Below are 14,832 nucleotides of genomic sequence, written 5' to 3' on the forward strand. Positions count from 1 at the left end.
TATCAGGAGATTACAACAAAAGATTTTTAAAAATACAAATTCTGCCATGACAAATTGGGGGGTTTTTTATGTTTCTGGGGAGAGATAGGGGTCTCCTGACCTTTTTTTTTTAAAGCAATTATCTAATTGGTCTCTATCAAATGAATGGGGGTTTTCAGCTTGAAATAGGTTTTAAACAATGCTTATCTTAATGGCCAGCTTGCTGTTTCCAGTCGGTATCCCTAGATGTCACTGGAAGACAACACATGCTGAAAATAGTGCCACTGAGCCAGGAAAAATGACTGTAAAGCTTAGATGGGGGAAATTCAGAGGGAAAAATTTGGTAACATTCCTGGGTGGCTGCAAGCACAACCCTTGTGAAACTGTACCCCAAATTGGCTCTGCCTAAGAGGGAGAGGATCTAAAATCTGTCCTTAGATGTACCCTTTCCCTACAGCCAGCCACACGTCGACAACTCACAGCTCCGTTCACGCTTACCACTGAGCCCTGGTGCAAGAGGTGTGAGGAAAAAGAGTCCCAGAGCATCACTTCAGAGAGAAGAAAGAAAATTACTGGGAGACGCAGGAGATGACAGCTATGGCTTCTAACAGGCAAAAGTCAGCTCATGGCAAGATACCACGGAAAGAGGCAGACCTGCCTTTGTACACCTCCACAGTTTCCACCAGCTAGTGCTGCAACTCCTGTGACAGCAAGCCAGTTCTGAGAGGTGACTCGGCAGGAAATTATTTACTTTTGGGGGTTAAGGAGTCACTTCTTGTCCACTTAGTTCTCTGCAGGCTCAGAGGAGACGTGGTGGGTCTGCTGGAACAAGGTGGAGGAGAGGAGCTCAGTGTGTGTGTGTGGTGGCAATGGGAGTGACTGCACACCAGACCCAGCTGCCTATAGGAAGGGGTTGTAAGGAACCAGCAATGAAAAAGCCATTCAGAAACACTGCAAAAGTCAGAGCAGGCACCTTTAGGGATCAAAAGTTTGTACAGATGACAGTCCTCTGCAGTGCCACCCCAGGGTGGTTGGGCTCATAAGGGTATTTGGGTGGATCTGGCTATGGATGGTGCCTGGGGACCTGTTCCTCTCCCAAGGCTGTAAGAGTTGGAAGCAGCCCATTAGAAATGGGCTCTTTAAACACCACACTTCTATTAAAACTGTTATAGAAGTGAAAAATGCTCTCATTTGGTGAGTAAGTGTTGGAAAGTACTCCTAGGACTTTAGCTAAGAAAAGACAAAAGTTGGCACCATGTGATCTTTTCGGAAGCTAGTTCTTTCCTGAACTGAAACTGTACAAAGCGTGATTTCTAATTCAGCACTCAATCCAAATGCTGTTATGAGTCAGTAGCAGACTCTCTCTTGACCTTAGCAGGATTCAGGTGAATAAAGGGAGCTTTGTAAAACAGAAACCTTCCTTTTGTATGTTAACCTTCCCTTTTTTCTTCCCCCCCCCCCCCCCCCCAGCCCCCCCGCAAGAGCTGCAGTACAATGACTGACAAGATTACATGATTAGAAAGTACACAGTGTGCGTGAGATCAGTTTCTGAAACTCTGGAGCCGGTTATATCCAATGGATAGATGATGTGCATCAAGTGAGACCCTAGGTCGCGGGCATGTGTTTGCAGTCAGTGTTGTGTGGTGCCAAGACATGGCTCCAGAGAAATCTGTCGGTAATTTAAAACATACTTTCCTAAAATAATGTATGTATGTGTTTCTGGTCAAAGCAGGGATGCTGACCTCTCCACTTGGGAGTTTTGGTGTTTGTGGACTCTCTCAGCAGACACAGTTGGTGTCAGTGTTTGATGCTTTTAGGGCTGGTGGTGTGGTGCACCGTGGTTTTGTAGCTTCTTTCAACCAGCCTCACTGTTTAACAAAACCAGATACAGCTAAAATAACAACAGTGGGAGACCAGGTTTGGGACCGTGAGGAGAGGTTAGCCCCTCTGGGCTGGTACAGAGACCCTGCCTGTATTGTGGGGTCCATGACATGCAGGAAGGGACTAGGTTGTTCACTGCCTGTTCCTCACTTGGGTGAGCAGCCATGGCTGGTGCTGCCAACCATCTCAAACCAGCTCAATGTGAAGTTCATTGCACCTCTTTTCCTGATCACCTTCTCTGACTTGGCACCTGCTTTGGGCCGAGGCACTTCAAGCGAGATCCTGAGGAGGCACAGTTGTGTTGCGTCTCCTTGCTGAAGCTGGTATACAGAAGTGTAAGCCAGCCTCAGCGAGGGGAGAAAATTAATTAGCCCTTTGCCAGCACCTGCCAGGTTGGTTCAGCGCCCATAGACCTGAGAGTGCGCTCCATGAGAATCATGTCCTACCTTACAGCCGTAAGGGCTCTTTCCTGCCGAAGGCCCTGGCTGATCTCACCGTTGGCAAGATCTCAAACCACAGCCAGCAGGCGTAACAGCTTGTGTCCGACTGCCTCCCTGGTGCCATCCATCCAGCTGTATTGCAGAACAAGCTCTAATCCAAAACGTAGCCTAAAGCCTAACATCCTCAACTCGTACATGGAGGGACTTCTGATACCCTGTAGGTATTTTCCTAATAAATAAAAAAAGAAGATTTATTTCAAATAAATAAATCAACAGCATTTCCCGCAATGTAAGAAAGGTACTGAAGGCATTTTTTTTTTCCCCTGGTATTGTGAGTGTATTAATTCCATTAAGGTTAACTGTGTACAAAGTTTTGGCTGCTGGTGGAAATGATAGCCCTGAAGAAAGATGTTAGCCCTGAAGAAAGGGAACTTACTCTTCTGGCTGGGATGTTTTACTGCCTCTTCCTGTTGGGGCTGCTGAGCTCATACCGTGGTTCAGGTCATTCTGGGTAGCATCAGTCTGATGTGGCAGGCGTAGCCTACTGCACGCTGAGATGCTATGGACACTTAGTTCTGCTGAACAATGAGAGCTGCCTCGACATGGCCAGCAGGCAGCAGCTAATTGTTCCTGGGGCTGGAGCACTGATTTATTTGGCACAAGGTGCTAAAAATGGCAACTTGAAAAGAGAAAAAGGCAAGAAAAGCAACCAACAGCAGAAAACTGGCACTGAGCTCACACCGGTAACTCCAGCACTGATCCTGGCTGCATTCAAGGTGGTCTTGAGAAACAGCAGTAACTTCAGGTGAGTGGCTTTATGGTAAGATTTAACATTCATATACATTATTTGAAGTGTCTCATGCTTAATAGAGATTGAAGAGTCAGATGGTCTTATGTGATCTTTGATTGTCCACATACCTTCCTGTATAGGCATGGCAGGCTAACTCAGGTCATGTAAATGTATCTAAGTGCTGCAAAGTGATCCACTGCTGAGGCTACTCTTGCTTGTGCAGAGCCTGGAGGAAGCCTAAAGGGTTTACCTAAAGGTTAACCTAAAGGGTTAATGTCGTGTCAGAAAAAACATGAAGCAAAAGCTTTAGATACAGCTGTTCCCCAGAAAGACTTAGTGTGTGGTTGCACTACCTCAGAGAGAAAAAAGGTAGCCTATTGATAACGCCAGGAAACTGAAGCTATGGGTTTGTGACAGATCTGTTAATGATACAGTGCCACTGAAATAAAACTGGGTCAATTTTACTGAGGGTGAACACGCTAGTTACAATACTAGGAGTTGCCTCCCAGAGCAGGAGCGCGTGGTACCAGACACTGTGCAACATCACAGGATAGTGCCTGCGCCTGTCCAAATAGCTTGCAAGTAGGCATCGGATGTGGGTTTAGGAACAGAATTTCAGAATGCTTCATGGCATTGGCCTTGAATGGTCCCTGGCTGCCTCCAAATGTGAATTAGGAGGTGGCAAAGTGAGCGCAGGCAAAACTCTGATTCAGGAGTCAGCCTACTCCCACTGACCTCACTGGCGGCTGAGCACACCCAGAAATGGATGCAGCCCATATGGCCAGCCAGCTGCTGCTAGACTACCTTTTGGAAACTGCCAATACTACCTAAGGACAGGCACCAGTGAGTCTCTTAGGTGCCCGAGTGCCTATTGATTGCTGGGGGGTTGTAGGCACCTAAATACACTTGTCTATTTGACCCAAAGCTCTCCTAAGCCTCTCCTTGCCTTCCCTTTCATGAAATCAAACGAGTGGCACTGGCTTGTTTGTTTGGGAAGCATAAAGGTTCCCTAGGAAGCAAGGGCATGCAGACATGTCACTTAATTCTGGAATTTATTGATCATGAGATACAGAATCCCAAGATAAATAGTTTGTAGGTCAGATTGATTAGGGTGTAATCCTTACCAATGTCATTCCTGGTCTAGATTAAAACCATAAATATAACTCAAGCATTGCACACTCCTGCAAGCAGACATCTCATGAGACTTAGGGACCGAGCCCGTAAGTCTAGATATCCGTAAGAAAACCATTCGGAATTACATTTATTTAGGTTAGCTTGGGCCAGTTTAATGGAAGTACTCCCATTTCACATGTTCAGTGGGCTCAATTTCAGCTAATTTAGCAGTCTGAACATTTTGTGTGAGCTCTCTCGCTCATTGCTGAAGACAGGTAGATACATTAACGCTTCCTGTAACGAGCAAGCTTGGTCCTCACTTTAAGTGTGGATCTCCTACCTGTTGATGATCTGGGAAGATCTCACTCTTTTCAACTTGGTTAACAGAAATTCCCACCGAACAGACCAGCTGCAATTTGGGCTCTGCAGCTCTCCTGAGGTCAAGAGTTTACTGTTGCATGATGGAGCCCCAGTCTGTGGCTGACTTTGAGACCAACAGACCTGCTGAACAGGTACTCTGAAAAGGAGTCTGTCCTTTAGGACAAGCTATAATACTGGAAAGCATAGAATCTGGGATCAATTGTTTTTTTGGAGTCTATCCATTGAATTCAGGAAGTTGCCATCTATACGTCACTGCTTTTGAATGCAGAGTACAGGGTAAAGGTTTCAAAATTGAGTCCAGGGTTGGGAACACAAATCTAAATGTTACTTCTTTCCCCAAATTGGCAGTCGCACAACAACTTTGACAGCTGGGGAAAAAGTAGCACTAAATCATTTTGCTCCCAGCTGAAGAACTGGACCAATTTGTATTGCATAATAGGATTATTCTGAGGACCATGACACTGCTTTTAAATAAGAGTGGGTGATTAAGACCTGGATGGAAATTAATACCTTGATCAGTTCTTTTGTAAGTAAAGCAGTTAGGTCTGCTGGTTGTTGGTTTGGATGAAAAACTGAGGTTTCACGATGCTGACAGCTGTTCTGGAGGCATGAAATGGAGTTCTGCTGGGGGTTGTATCCATGGGCTGGATCTGAAAGTCATAAATTTATCAGATTTTTTGAGCAAATTCCATTTACAAGTAAAACTGGATGCTTTTAATAACCCATATTGGCGCGGCCTACAATGATTTCAAAGGTAGTTTTGCATTTTTTAAGATTTCTAAGATTCCCTTCTCACCCAGCACCAGGCATCCTCCCCAGTCTGCTCCCAGTGTCCTGTCCTCCTACCACACACTTACTGGGTATTTTTTCTCCTTCCTTTAGGGGCAAGCTTAGAAAGGATCTGCTTAAATACAGTATTCTCCTGGTCACATTCTTCCTTGCTGCCTCCTTCAAACCTTGATTCTGTCCCCCCAGCCTGTCTCCAGCAGCAAAAGCAGTGACCTCCTGCTAGTGCCCGGTGCTGTGCCAGGGTCTGGAATCCAGATGTACACTCAGCAAAGGGATGGCCCCACATGTCTGTAGGAGCCCTCTGCTAAGGAACCATGGAGCCGGGTGAAAAGGCACAGGGCTGGCTTTCTATATTGCTGGAGGGACAGAGTCAAGCAGTGTGACGGAAGGGATTGGAGGGAAAAGGTTGGTCAGCTCTGCCCATCGTACAAATTCTGGAAGCATAAAATGAATGCTTGCTTGGCCGAATAAATACATATCTCTTCAGCGTTAACAAAATAATTAAGTGCAGACAAACCCAGTCTCTCTGTCCACCTGCCCTAATGAAATGACAGAAATTATCCTGCATGGCATGAGATTTCACGGGAATAAACAGTTTAATATCTATTTCTCCTTTTACTTAGTTGTGAGCCACTTTTCTCAGAGGTGAGTAATTGAGGAAGAGCTACTGGTGCTTTAGCAATAATGTTTAATGAACTGAAAAATGATCTGTTTGTAGGAGGATTAATAGCTCTCTGCACATTAACCTCATGTGGTTAGTGAAACCAGAAAATATCTTATGGTATGGCTCTGCAGCTCTCGGGCTGAAAGTCCTGCCGTGGCCTGGCTTTCAGAGGAATGTCACCTAGGTCTGGCAGGCTAGTGACCAAAGCACGTTTCTTCTAGGTGGTTTTTCTGCCTGAGCAACAAAGCCTCACTGTATGGTTTAGCTCTCTTGAGAAGGCCTAGCCACATGAGCCACTGCATACCTGGGATTTTAACTCCATTGTTGAAAATAGTATGTTTTATCAATGGAAAAACAAATGCCTGTGAGCTATCCTGCCCTTAAAAATGAAATCCTGGAGGAGACCAGAGGTGTACATTTTGCTGCCAGGTAAACCCGGCAGTGGCTGAAGCTGATGAAGTTGCCATTATGGGGTTATTTCCTGGTAAAATCTGTGGGTGCCCTGTCACCACTGCAGTGCCAAAAGGAAAGCAGTATCAAACACTGGTATGTATAAAAGTATATACCCTTACATAGGTTTGGGTTTACTGGCCTGTTGGGAGGGAGTATTCCCTGATGTTAACACTGCTGGTGCAGTCTGTGGTCCCTGTTATGTATAGAGAGAGGCTGATAAATTTTTCAGCACTGCCTGTTGTCGTTGTCTCCTCTCCCCTCCCCCCTCCCCCCCAGAAAAAAAAGAAAAAAAGCTTTTGGAAATGTGTATGTACAATTGCTTTAGTAAAGCTTATGGTCTACAGAGAGCATGGCATGGCAGCTGGGACCTCCAGGTATCTGCTCTCCAGCATTACAGAGGGCTTTCTCATGTTTTTGCAGGGGCTGAAGTGCTGGCAGCTTTCATTTCAATGCCCAAGGCATGTAAAAAGCCACCTCCATTGCAGGTTCGTTAATACAAAAGAGAGAAGATAAAATCGGGAAGGGGAGCTGAATGACCTAGTTCTAGGGCTTGCACAATGAACATCTTTGATCTTTTATCTGTAGGATGAGCTGACTTTTCTACAAGGCACTAAATAAAATAGTTGGTCTGGCAAGAGGGAAGAAATAGGACAGTAGAAAAACAGGCATTAGAAGCACGGGCTTCAGCCCACCAGTATACCCAACAGTAAGTATCCAGTCAACACCTCTGAAAAAGCTGAACCTGCAATGACCGTCATCTGACAGTCTCAGCTTTTGTCCTTTTAACGGAAATCTGAATTCTATTTTAGAGTGCTGGATGTAGAAAAAACACATTGGAAAACTATTTTAGATTCCCTTGGTCCCTAAATATTAATTTCTTTGAATAGTGGTGGCCGTGATGGTAGCCTGTTGCCACATTTCTTCAGCTTAATTCCAGCCTAATATTCACACCAGTGTTCAGTGCAGATTCCTTTCAATGTGGTTTAATTTCTATAGCTGTGTGTCCTATCAGTTATAGCTAAGTAAAATTAGACTGCAATTTAATTGTAACACAATCAGCAGTTCTGGCCAATTAGAATGAGATTAAGTGCTGTGTAAATCTGTTATGGTAGGAAGCGATGCTGAAATAAGCACTTGGAGTCTCTAGTTAAAGGACACTGCTGTGCCTCTGCAGTCCCATCCAGGCAGTTCAAATTCAGCATGTGCGAGAAACAGGCATGTGCCTTCCTGCCTTTTGCCAGGGTGTGCGCGGCACCTGAGCCCATTTCTCCTTTTTTTGCAGTACGCTGTCTTTCGTGGCTGTACCGGGTGACATTTTCTTCTGCTCCTCCAAATCTGGCTGGTGAGAGGAGGCCGGGCTCTCTCGCTGGAGTCACCCTGTGGAGCAACCCGCAGCCCACTGGACAGCCCAGGTCAGCAAGGGGTGGGTGCCACACGGCCATGGTGGTACTCCTCAGCCTTCTCCCATGGGATCTTCAGGCACGAGACCTCCACCACGGGCTGGGACAGGGCAGCAGGGCGAGTGACGTGCTACCACCAGCTGGACTCCCCGCAACAGCCACCCACCTGAGAACCGAGCCTCTCCCAGCCCCTCTCCTGGATGCTTCTCAGTACCATGACGGATGCCAGCTGCTGGTTCCAGATAGTACTAAAAATGACTCACAGGACTCACAGGCTGCAGGGTGACGCTGCGAAGCGCTGAGCAGGATTTAGCTGGGAAGTTCCTGCAACGGGGGAGTCAACTTGTGATGACCCCTGCGTCCTGCTGCAGGTAAGTAGGTTCAGGAGAATCAACGATCTAATGGCATTAGTCTAATACTATAGCAGCAGGAGATTATGCAGTCTGGGTTGACATTAGATGGCAGTAAAACCTGTGCTTTTCAGGAGCCCATATAGGTAGAAATGGGATTAAGCCAGGACGCGGCAGGGGGACCTCTTTAGGGAGGATCTCCCAGACCTGCCAGAGCTCAGAGGTCACTGTGAAGCACCCTGTACAACTGGAAATTTTAAGCACACCAAAGCAATTACCTAAAAGACCTTTACAGTCTAATTGGCTCAACCACATTCATTTTAACTAGGCCTCTCATAAATAGATCTGGTAGAACTGCGAGGATATTGTAAAGCAGTTGCTGACTACCACTGGCAATTTGCTGCAGAAGCAAGGTGTAGCTCATGAAATGTCCTCAGACTTCACACGGCAGTGTTCCTGGTGTAGGCACCTCTGGAGTTGCGGGGGCTTTGAAATCTCCCTGTAGCAAGCACTGTATAAAAGAGATGCTAACTGAATTACTCTCATAGCTGTGAAGCATGATGACAGCTGGTCCTGAGACATCACATAGGGCCCGCTGGTTGAAGCTTTACTGAGACTTTGAAAAACAGCAACAAAGAAGAGGAGGGCAAATGCATCACATGCTCTGCCTTGTAAATGGGGAAAGGCTTCTGAGAAGATAAGAAAATAATCTTTTAATATCATATAAGCCGTTTGTTCATTTAGCCACAGCAGAGCTAACAAACCCAAATGTCATCTCACAGTTTAATTGCAATGCTGGTAAGCCTTGTGGTGCCTCTTGGGGTTTTTGGTTTGGTTTTAAAGTCGAAACAGCTTGTAAAAGTAAATGAGTGTAGGAGATTTTGATTCTTTTGTTTACTTGTTGTTGCTTTGAAATAAGTGTTTTAGTCCTTCTGCTTGAATGAATGAATTTAAATTCCTTGCCCAGGAGTGCAGCAGAGCCCATGTAAAAGACCCAGTTGGGCAAGGGCTTCCAAATGATGGTTGTGAATGGGGAGGTGTTGCTCAGCCCAGACAATGTAATCTAGTCTCCCACATGCCTGATGGCAAAAGGCAGCCTAATTTAAGGTTTGTTGTCGGGATTGGGAAGTTTAGAGACACCTCATACGACTGAACCCTTTTCACTGCCAAAACCACCCCCTGGCAGAAGAGTTACACAGTTCCTTTTTCCCAGAGGGTTTGCACACTGGTTTTGGTGTTCACTCAGCTCTGGCGATTTGTTTTCTGTATACTTCAGCATGAATTTTGATTTGTCTGTCCATGTTTAGGACAGCATTTGCTGGTAAAGAGCACAAGCAGAAACAAGTGGAACACCAAGATGCTGTTTTCTAGCAAAGCAAGCCCTTCAAGTTTGTTACCAACGCATTCATGATTTGTTCAGGGTTGAGAAAAGTCTTTAGCTGTCTGGACTTTAGTGAGTTAGATGGGAATGAGAAAGCTCTCATCCATTGCAAATCAAGCCATGAAGTCTTTCCAAATACGCTGAGCCTGGATTTTCACAGGAGGCTGCTCAGACAATGCAGTCATGGAAACCCACTTTGAATCCTGCCGGGAAGTCCTGTAGTGGGTGACTGGAACCAGCTGTGACACAGCCAGCGCAGTGTCACTTGGGAAGCACAGGTGGTTGATGCAAGCCAGGGACATGCAGGCTCCACTGACCTTTACTGTAGGGCCCTGGTGGCCTCTGTGACAAGTCTCTGTTCGAACCCCATTTTAGTGCGGGATAGGATGAGGTTTGTGTGAGCCTGCAAATAAATAAGGCACACAAATATTGTCAGTCATCACTGCATTGCATAGACGGATGTTAAAAATTCAGTGTTGGCTTTTTTGTGTTGGAGAGCTCCAAAATGAACACATGCATCTTCTACTTTTGTTCAGCTGAGCAGATTTTTAACTCACGTGAAATCTCTTAGGAGAAATCCCTGAATTTAACATCCTGTTTTCTCTCAGTGAGGTGCTGGTTAATTTAGGGTGTTTGTGATGTTACTGTGTTTCCCTCAAGTACCCATTTAAAACATCTTCAAGTGTAAATTAGTTTCCTGTGTTATTACTCTTGACTAGTTTCAAGCAGCAGTTTGGAGTACAAGTGTTCCTTTCTCAGCTAGACCTGTCTCTGTATAGCAGAAAGCTGTATCAGGATCTTTATGTACTGCAGCAGGCCAGCTAGAATAAATAGAGTACTTCTATGGGAATGAACTAACCATTACATTTTAATGTTACCTAAAGATGTAAGACCAGCAGGGAGTAAAAATAGCAACAATTTGTCATCATAGCTGTCCTGGCATTATTTTGCGTAATTAGTATTACTGTTATCTACGCTTCAGGTGTCCCTTTTGTGCCAACGGGTCTCTTTCTGAGAACAACGGTGTGTTATGGCACCGTAAGCAGAGAATAAGAGCTAGTCCCTGCCCTGAAGGCCTTCCAGTAATATTGGATATAGGACAAGAAGGGGTTGAGAGGAAGGCACACAGCTTCCCGGCAGAAGGTTGTGAGGTGAGCCACTAAAAATTTAACTAATTGAAATTAAGAACTTCAGTCTAGCTTGTTCCGGTGTTTTCCTTTCAAATTCATATTATCATGGCAGGTGTTTAAAAATACATGCACCCAGAAAGACTGTACAGGCCTTCTGTGAGTCAGGTTGAGACAACTATGTCTTCTCTTGTTTAGACGTGTGCAATAGCTACTGAGTGCATTTTGATATAGATAGCTGCAAGTGGCTCTTTCCGAAGGGTTGTAACAGAACATATATTTAGGAGGCCACATTGATTCATTACCAGCTTCCGGTGAGATAGCGTGTGAAGTGAACATGAAAAATCAGTAAGACAAGCAAAATGGAAGAGCTTGAGATAAGCAGGGCGAAAGAAAAGAAATCAATGTCATCCAGTGACTATGCTGGTGAAACAGAGTCTATAAGAGATGATATTAAATTCGTAAGTCATGTATTTCAAATACCGGCCCGTAACATCACGTGCAACAATATGTGTAACGGGGATCGAGATCAGTATATTCACGTAGTTGCAGTGAAATTCTTCAGACACCTAGTGAACTCTTCCTCCTACAAACTATTACAGTAAGTTCAGGGCCATGCCAGAGTATGTTTTCAATAACCTTTATGTATTTAGTACAGAGAGACTTATTGATGTAAGATAAAATATTAACCTGCCTTTCATAACCTGGGAAAAATATGCCACATCATTAGAAATAAAGACATTGACCATTACCTCATTGCTGCCCGTGGGTGTGTGCGGGTACATAAATAACTAAATAAATAGCTAATACAGCAAGGTCCTCTAATCAAAGCTGATTATTAATTTCATTCAGGCCACTTGCTCAGATTTTTGGAAAGACTGTACAGCATCGACAGGAAAGCTGCCTGAATGCTTTTTCTCCATGTTTGTATCTTTTTCTTACTTTTATTCTACTATGTCAGTGGACAGCTTGGCACTGTAAGAGAGTGAAGGCTCTCATTTCTTTTCTCACGCAGGACTGTTTCATACAGTACATTATCAACATCTGATATTAAATACATAATGGAGATTGTATTTTCCCAGTATTTCCTCACTGACTGGGGTTTGCCCCTCATTCAGCCTCTTTTCAACACCATTGAAATGCCTTTCAAGAGCATCCTTTCACTACTGTGATATTAGAATTTATTAAATTCTGTTGGCATTTTGAAACGTCTCTTTAAATACTCCTTGGACAAATGAGACATAGTCAGGTTATGGTTGAGCTGAGCACAAGAATGTGTGATGTGAAGGCAAAGCTGTTGTATTGCCATTAAAAAAACAATTCCTTTTTTTTTTTTTTTTCAGGAGGCAACAAAGGTCCGTTCTAGAGTCCAGCTGCTAAAGCCAGAGCAGCCCTTGCACCAGCTGCCCAGGACGCCTGCGGCTTGTGGGGCTGAGATAATTTACTAGCACTGTAAAGAAGTTGGAGACCATTGCCTGCTTGGAGGTATTTGCTGGTGAAGGAGAAATCCTGAGGATATAATTGTTTTTGTCACAGGTCTGCCATTGATTGTTTTGTTCTGAGGGTTTTTTTGTTAGCTTTTTACAATTTCTTCAATAAGAGTTCAGCCCTCATTTCTTCTGACTTCTTCTTTCTAATCATCATTGTCAGTCCTTTGTAATCTTTGTCAGCCACTCCAAGCTAGGGTTTAACAGCTGAAACTAGTGAAATGTCCTAAAAACCTAGGAGTTGTCTCCTTACAGCAGCAGAAAAACTGAATTCCTCATGTGTGTTATTTTCCTCTCCTGAAGTCTACAACCACACAGTTTACACCCGATTTATTTATAGTATCACTTGCTGTTAGTGTTCTTCCCTCCCATTGGAATATAGCTGGCATTTCCCCCCCTGTAATATACTGACTTGTATTTTGCTTGGAGCGAAGGCAACACGAAGGGGCCTGTTAGAGCATGTTTTAGTGCCTAGATGCAACATTGCTGTAACAGGCCCCTTTGTGTTGCCTTTGCTCCAAGCATTGGAGAAACAACTGCTTGTTTACGCTGAGGTTCCCATCCAGAGGTGCACCCAAATCTTCTTTGAAGCTTGCCTTTTGAAATTTAGAAGTCTAGCTAGGCTAGTGACTCTGTTGTAAAGGCTGAGTTAGCCTTGTGTTGAGTTTATAATGTGAAGTACTGGAAGACACAATTACTTGTCTTTGTGTATTATCTCTTGTGTTGCTCTGTTCTTCATTTAATTACTGTTTACATACTTGTGACTCATTTAATTTCTAACAAAAAGACAGACAACCTTGAAACATCATTCTTGTTTTTATCTGGGGCAGGTTTTTTAAGCTTCCAGCATTCCCAGCTTCTCTCTTGGACGAGTCTAAACATAAGGTTTAGTCTGGTGATCTAACCCGACTCAGAACACAAAAATGGAATTTGTGGCCATAAATGTACAGCTACCAGGCATCATGTTTCCAAATGCAACATCATCTTATTCAGAAAAACACGCAAAACTGTATTTCAGCTGAATTTTGATTTTCAATGAGGAATTGTAAATTTTGGCAGAAGACACAAAGTTTTTATGAAAACTTTGCACAACATAATAACCTTTGTGAATAACTGGGTTGTACTTTAAACTGAACTTTTCCAATGACCCAGTTTTCATTTGCAAGGGATCGGTGAGGGTATTTATGAGAAATTCATTACCATTACGGGTTTGACACCTTTTCCATTTGCGTTAGAGTCTCTTTCTCTGTGTCCAGCATTATCTAAAGCTTTTCCAAATATCACCTGAAAATTGTATTTCTGTAGTCATAGACAGATTAAAATTGCCTTTTTGCTATGTAGATGTAACAATAATAATTTACCTAAGTAAAAGAAAAGCATCAACTGTTCCAAACAGCTCTTTTAAATCACTTTTCACTCCTCCAGTGCCTGAATAATGCAGTTCTTCACAGTTTCATTGCTGTAAACACAGCTGCACCCCAGTGTAACTGCATTCATTTCAGCTGCCCTACTTTGATGTGGTGCAAACCAATGATGGGACAGCACTTGCTCCCAATTTTTTCCTCATGTTCCACAGTGCGTTTCCACTAGAAAATGCATTCATTTGGCAACAGAGCTGAAATGTGGTATTTACAGGAAAGTTAAAGAGAGAAAAAGCACTCTCCTTTGGAGTAGGTGTATCTTTATATATGTGTCAACTCACCTCATGGCAATGTTTGTAACTCTACCTATGCTAGATTCAGTATGAGAAGACCACAGGTAAGTCAACTAATCTGGTCTTTCTTTCTCTTTCTTGAGCTGTATGGTCTCAATGTATTTTAGGCAATTGTTTGCAGCAGAGGGTTGAAAACTTTGCCTATCTGTTCTATACACCAGAAGCCAGCTATCTGTGATTTGCTATTTGTAGTCTCCCATCTCATGCTGGAAATCTTCAGGAAAAGAGCCAAGTTACAAACCAGCCCTTATTTCTCACGGCAAAAGCAAGACATCACTTGCTTCCTTCTCCTACCTCACCTCTGCATCACGCTCTGGAGACTGGGAGGATGGCAGCAGTGAGTCAGTGTTCTCAGCTTTGCAGAAAACATCCTTTCGAGAATAACTTTTGAGTGTGAATCTCCTCTGTCACTGTTGGAAAATAATGCATCGGCCTTAAAATAAGTAATTGCTCAACCTATCCCCATGCACACATATGGTTTTGCAGTCTCCTACATCTTGCTGGGGTTTATGATACTGCAAGGAGAGCTGTGACACAGCAGAGCTGGGGCTCTTAGGCCAGCCAGCAGGACTAAATAGAGTTGAAAATGGAAGCATCAGCATCTGAAGTCTAATGTGTCCGTGAAGCTCAGAAGAGCTTTCGTTAGTGGCTTTGTTGCTTGCCAGAAAGGACCTTATATCTGACTCTGGAAAGAGTTTCTCTAGTATTCTGAAAAAGTATTTTCTTTTCTGGATTAAGTAGTAGCCTTAATCCAGAATTACCCAGAGACATTTTTACAGGGTAGAACAGGAGCGCCTCCAAGTCCCACAGAGGCTGAATGATTGAAAGGTCATTTGCTTTCATTCTCTTTCCAGAGATGTAGTATTTTCACATAGCAGAAACA

At 43.9% G+C, this 14,832-nt stretch overlaps 1 long non-coding RNA gene across 1 annotated transcript; it reads left to right on the top strand.

The window, feature by feature from the left end:
* Window positions 1-1,468: 1,468 nt before the first annotated feature.
* Window positions 1,469-12,947, top strand: LOC121087825. The gene is made up of 3 exons (XR_005827754.1): window positions 1,469-3,105; window positions 7,773-8,261; window positions 12,092-12,947. It is a non-coding gene; the product is annotated as an uncharacterized LOC121087825 (long non-coding RNA).
* Window positions 12,948-14,832: the final 1,885 nt, after the last annotated feature.

This window comes from Falco naumanni, chromosome 4 (assembly GCF_017639655.2).
Source record: "Falco naumanni isolate bFalNau1 chromosome 4, bFalNau1.pat, whole genome shotgun sequence".
In the NCBI taxonomy this organism is placed as follows: Eukaryota; Metazoa; Chordata; class Aves; order Falconiformes; family Falconidae; genus Falco; species Falco naumanni.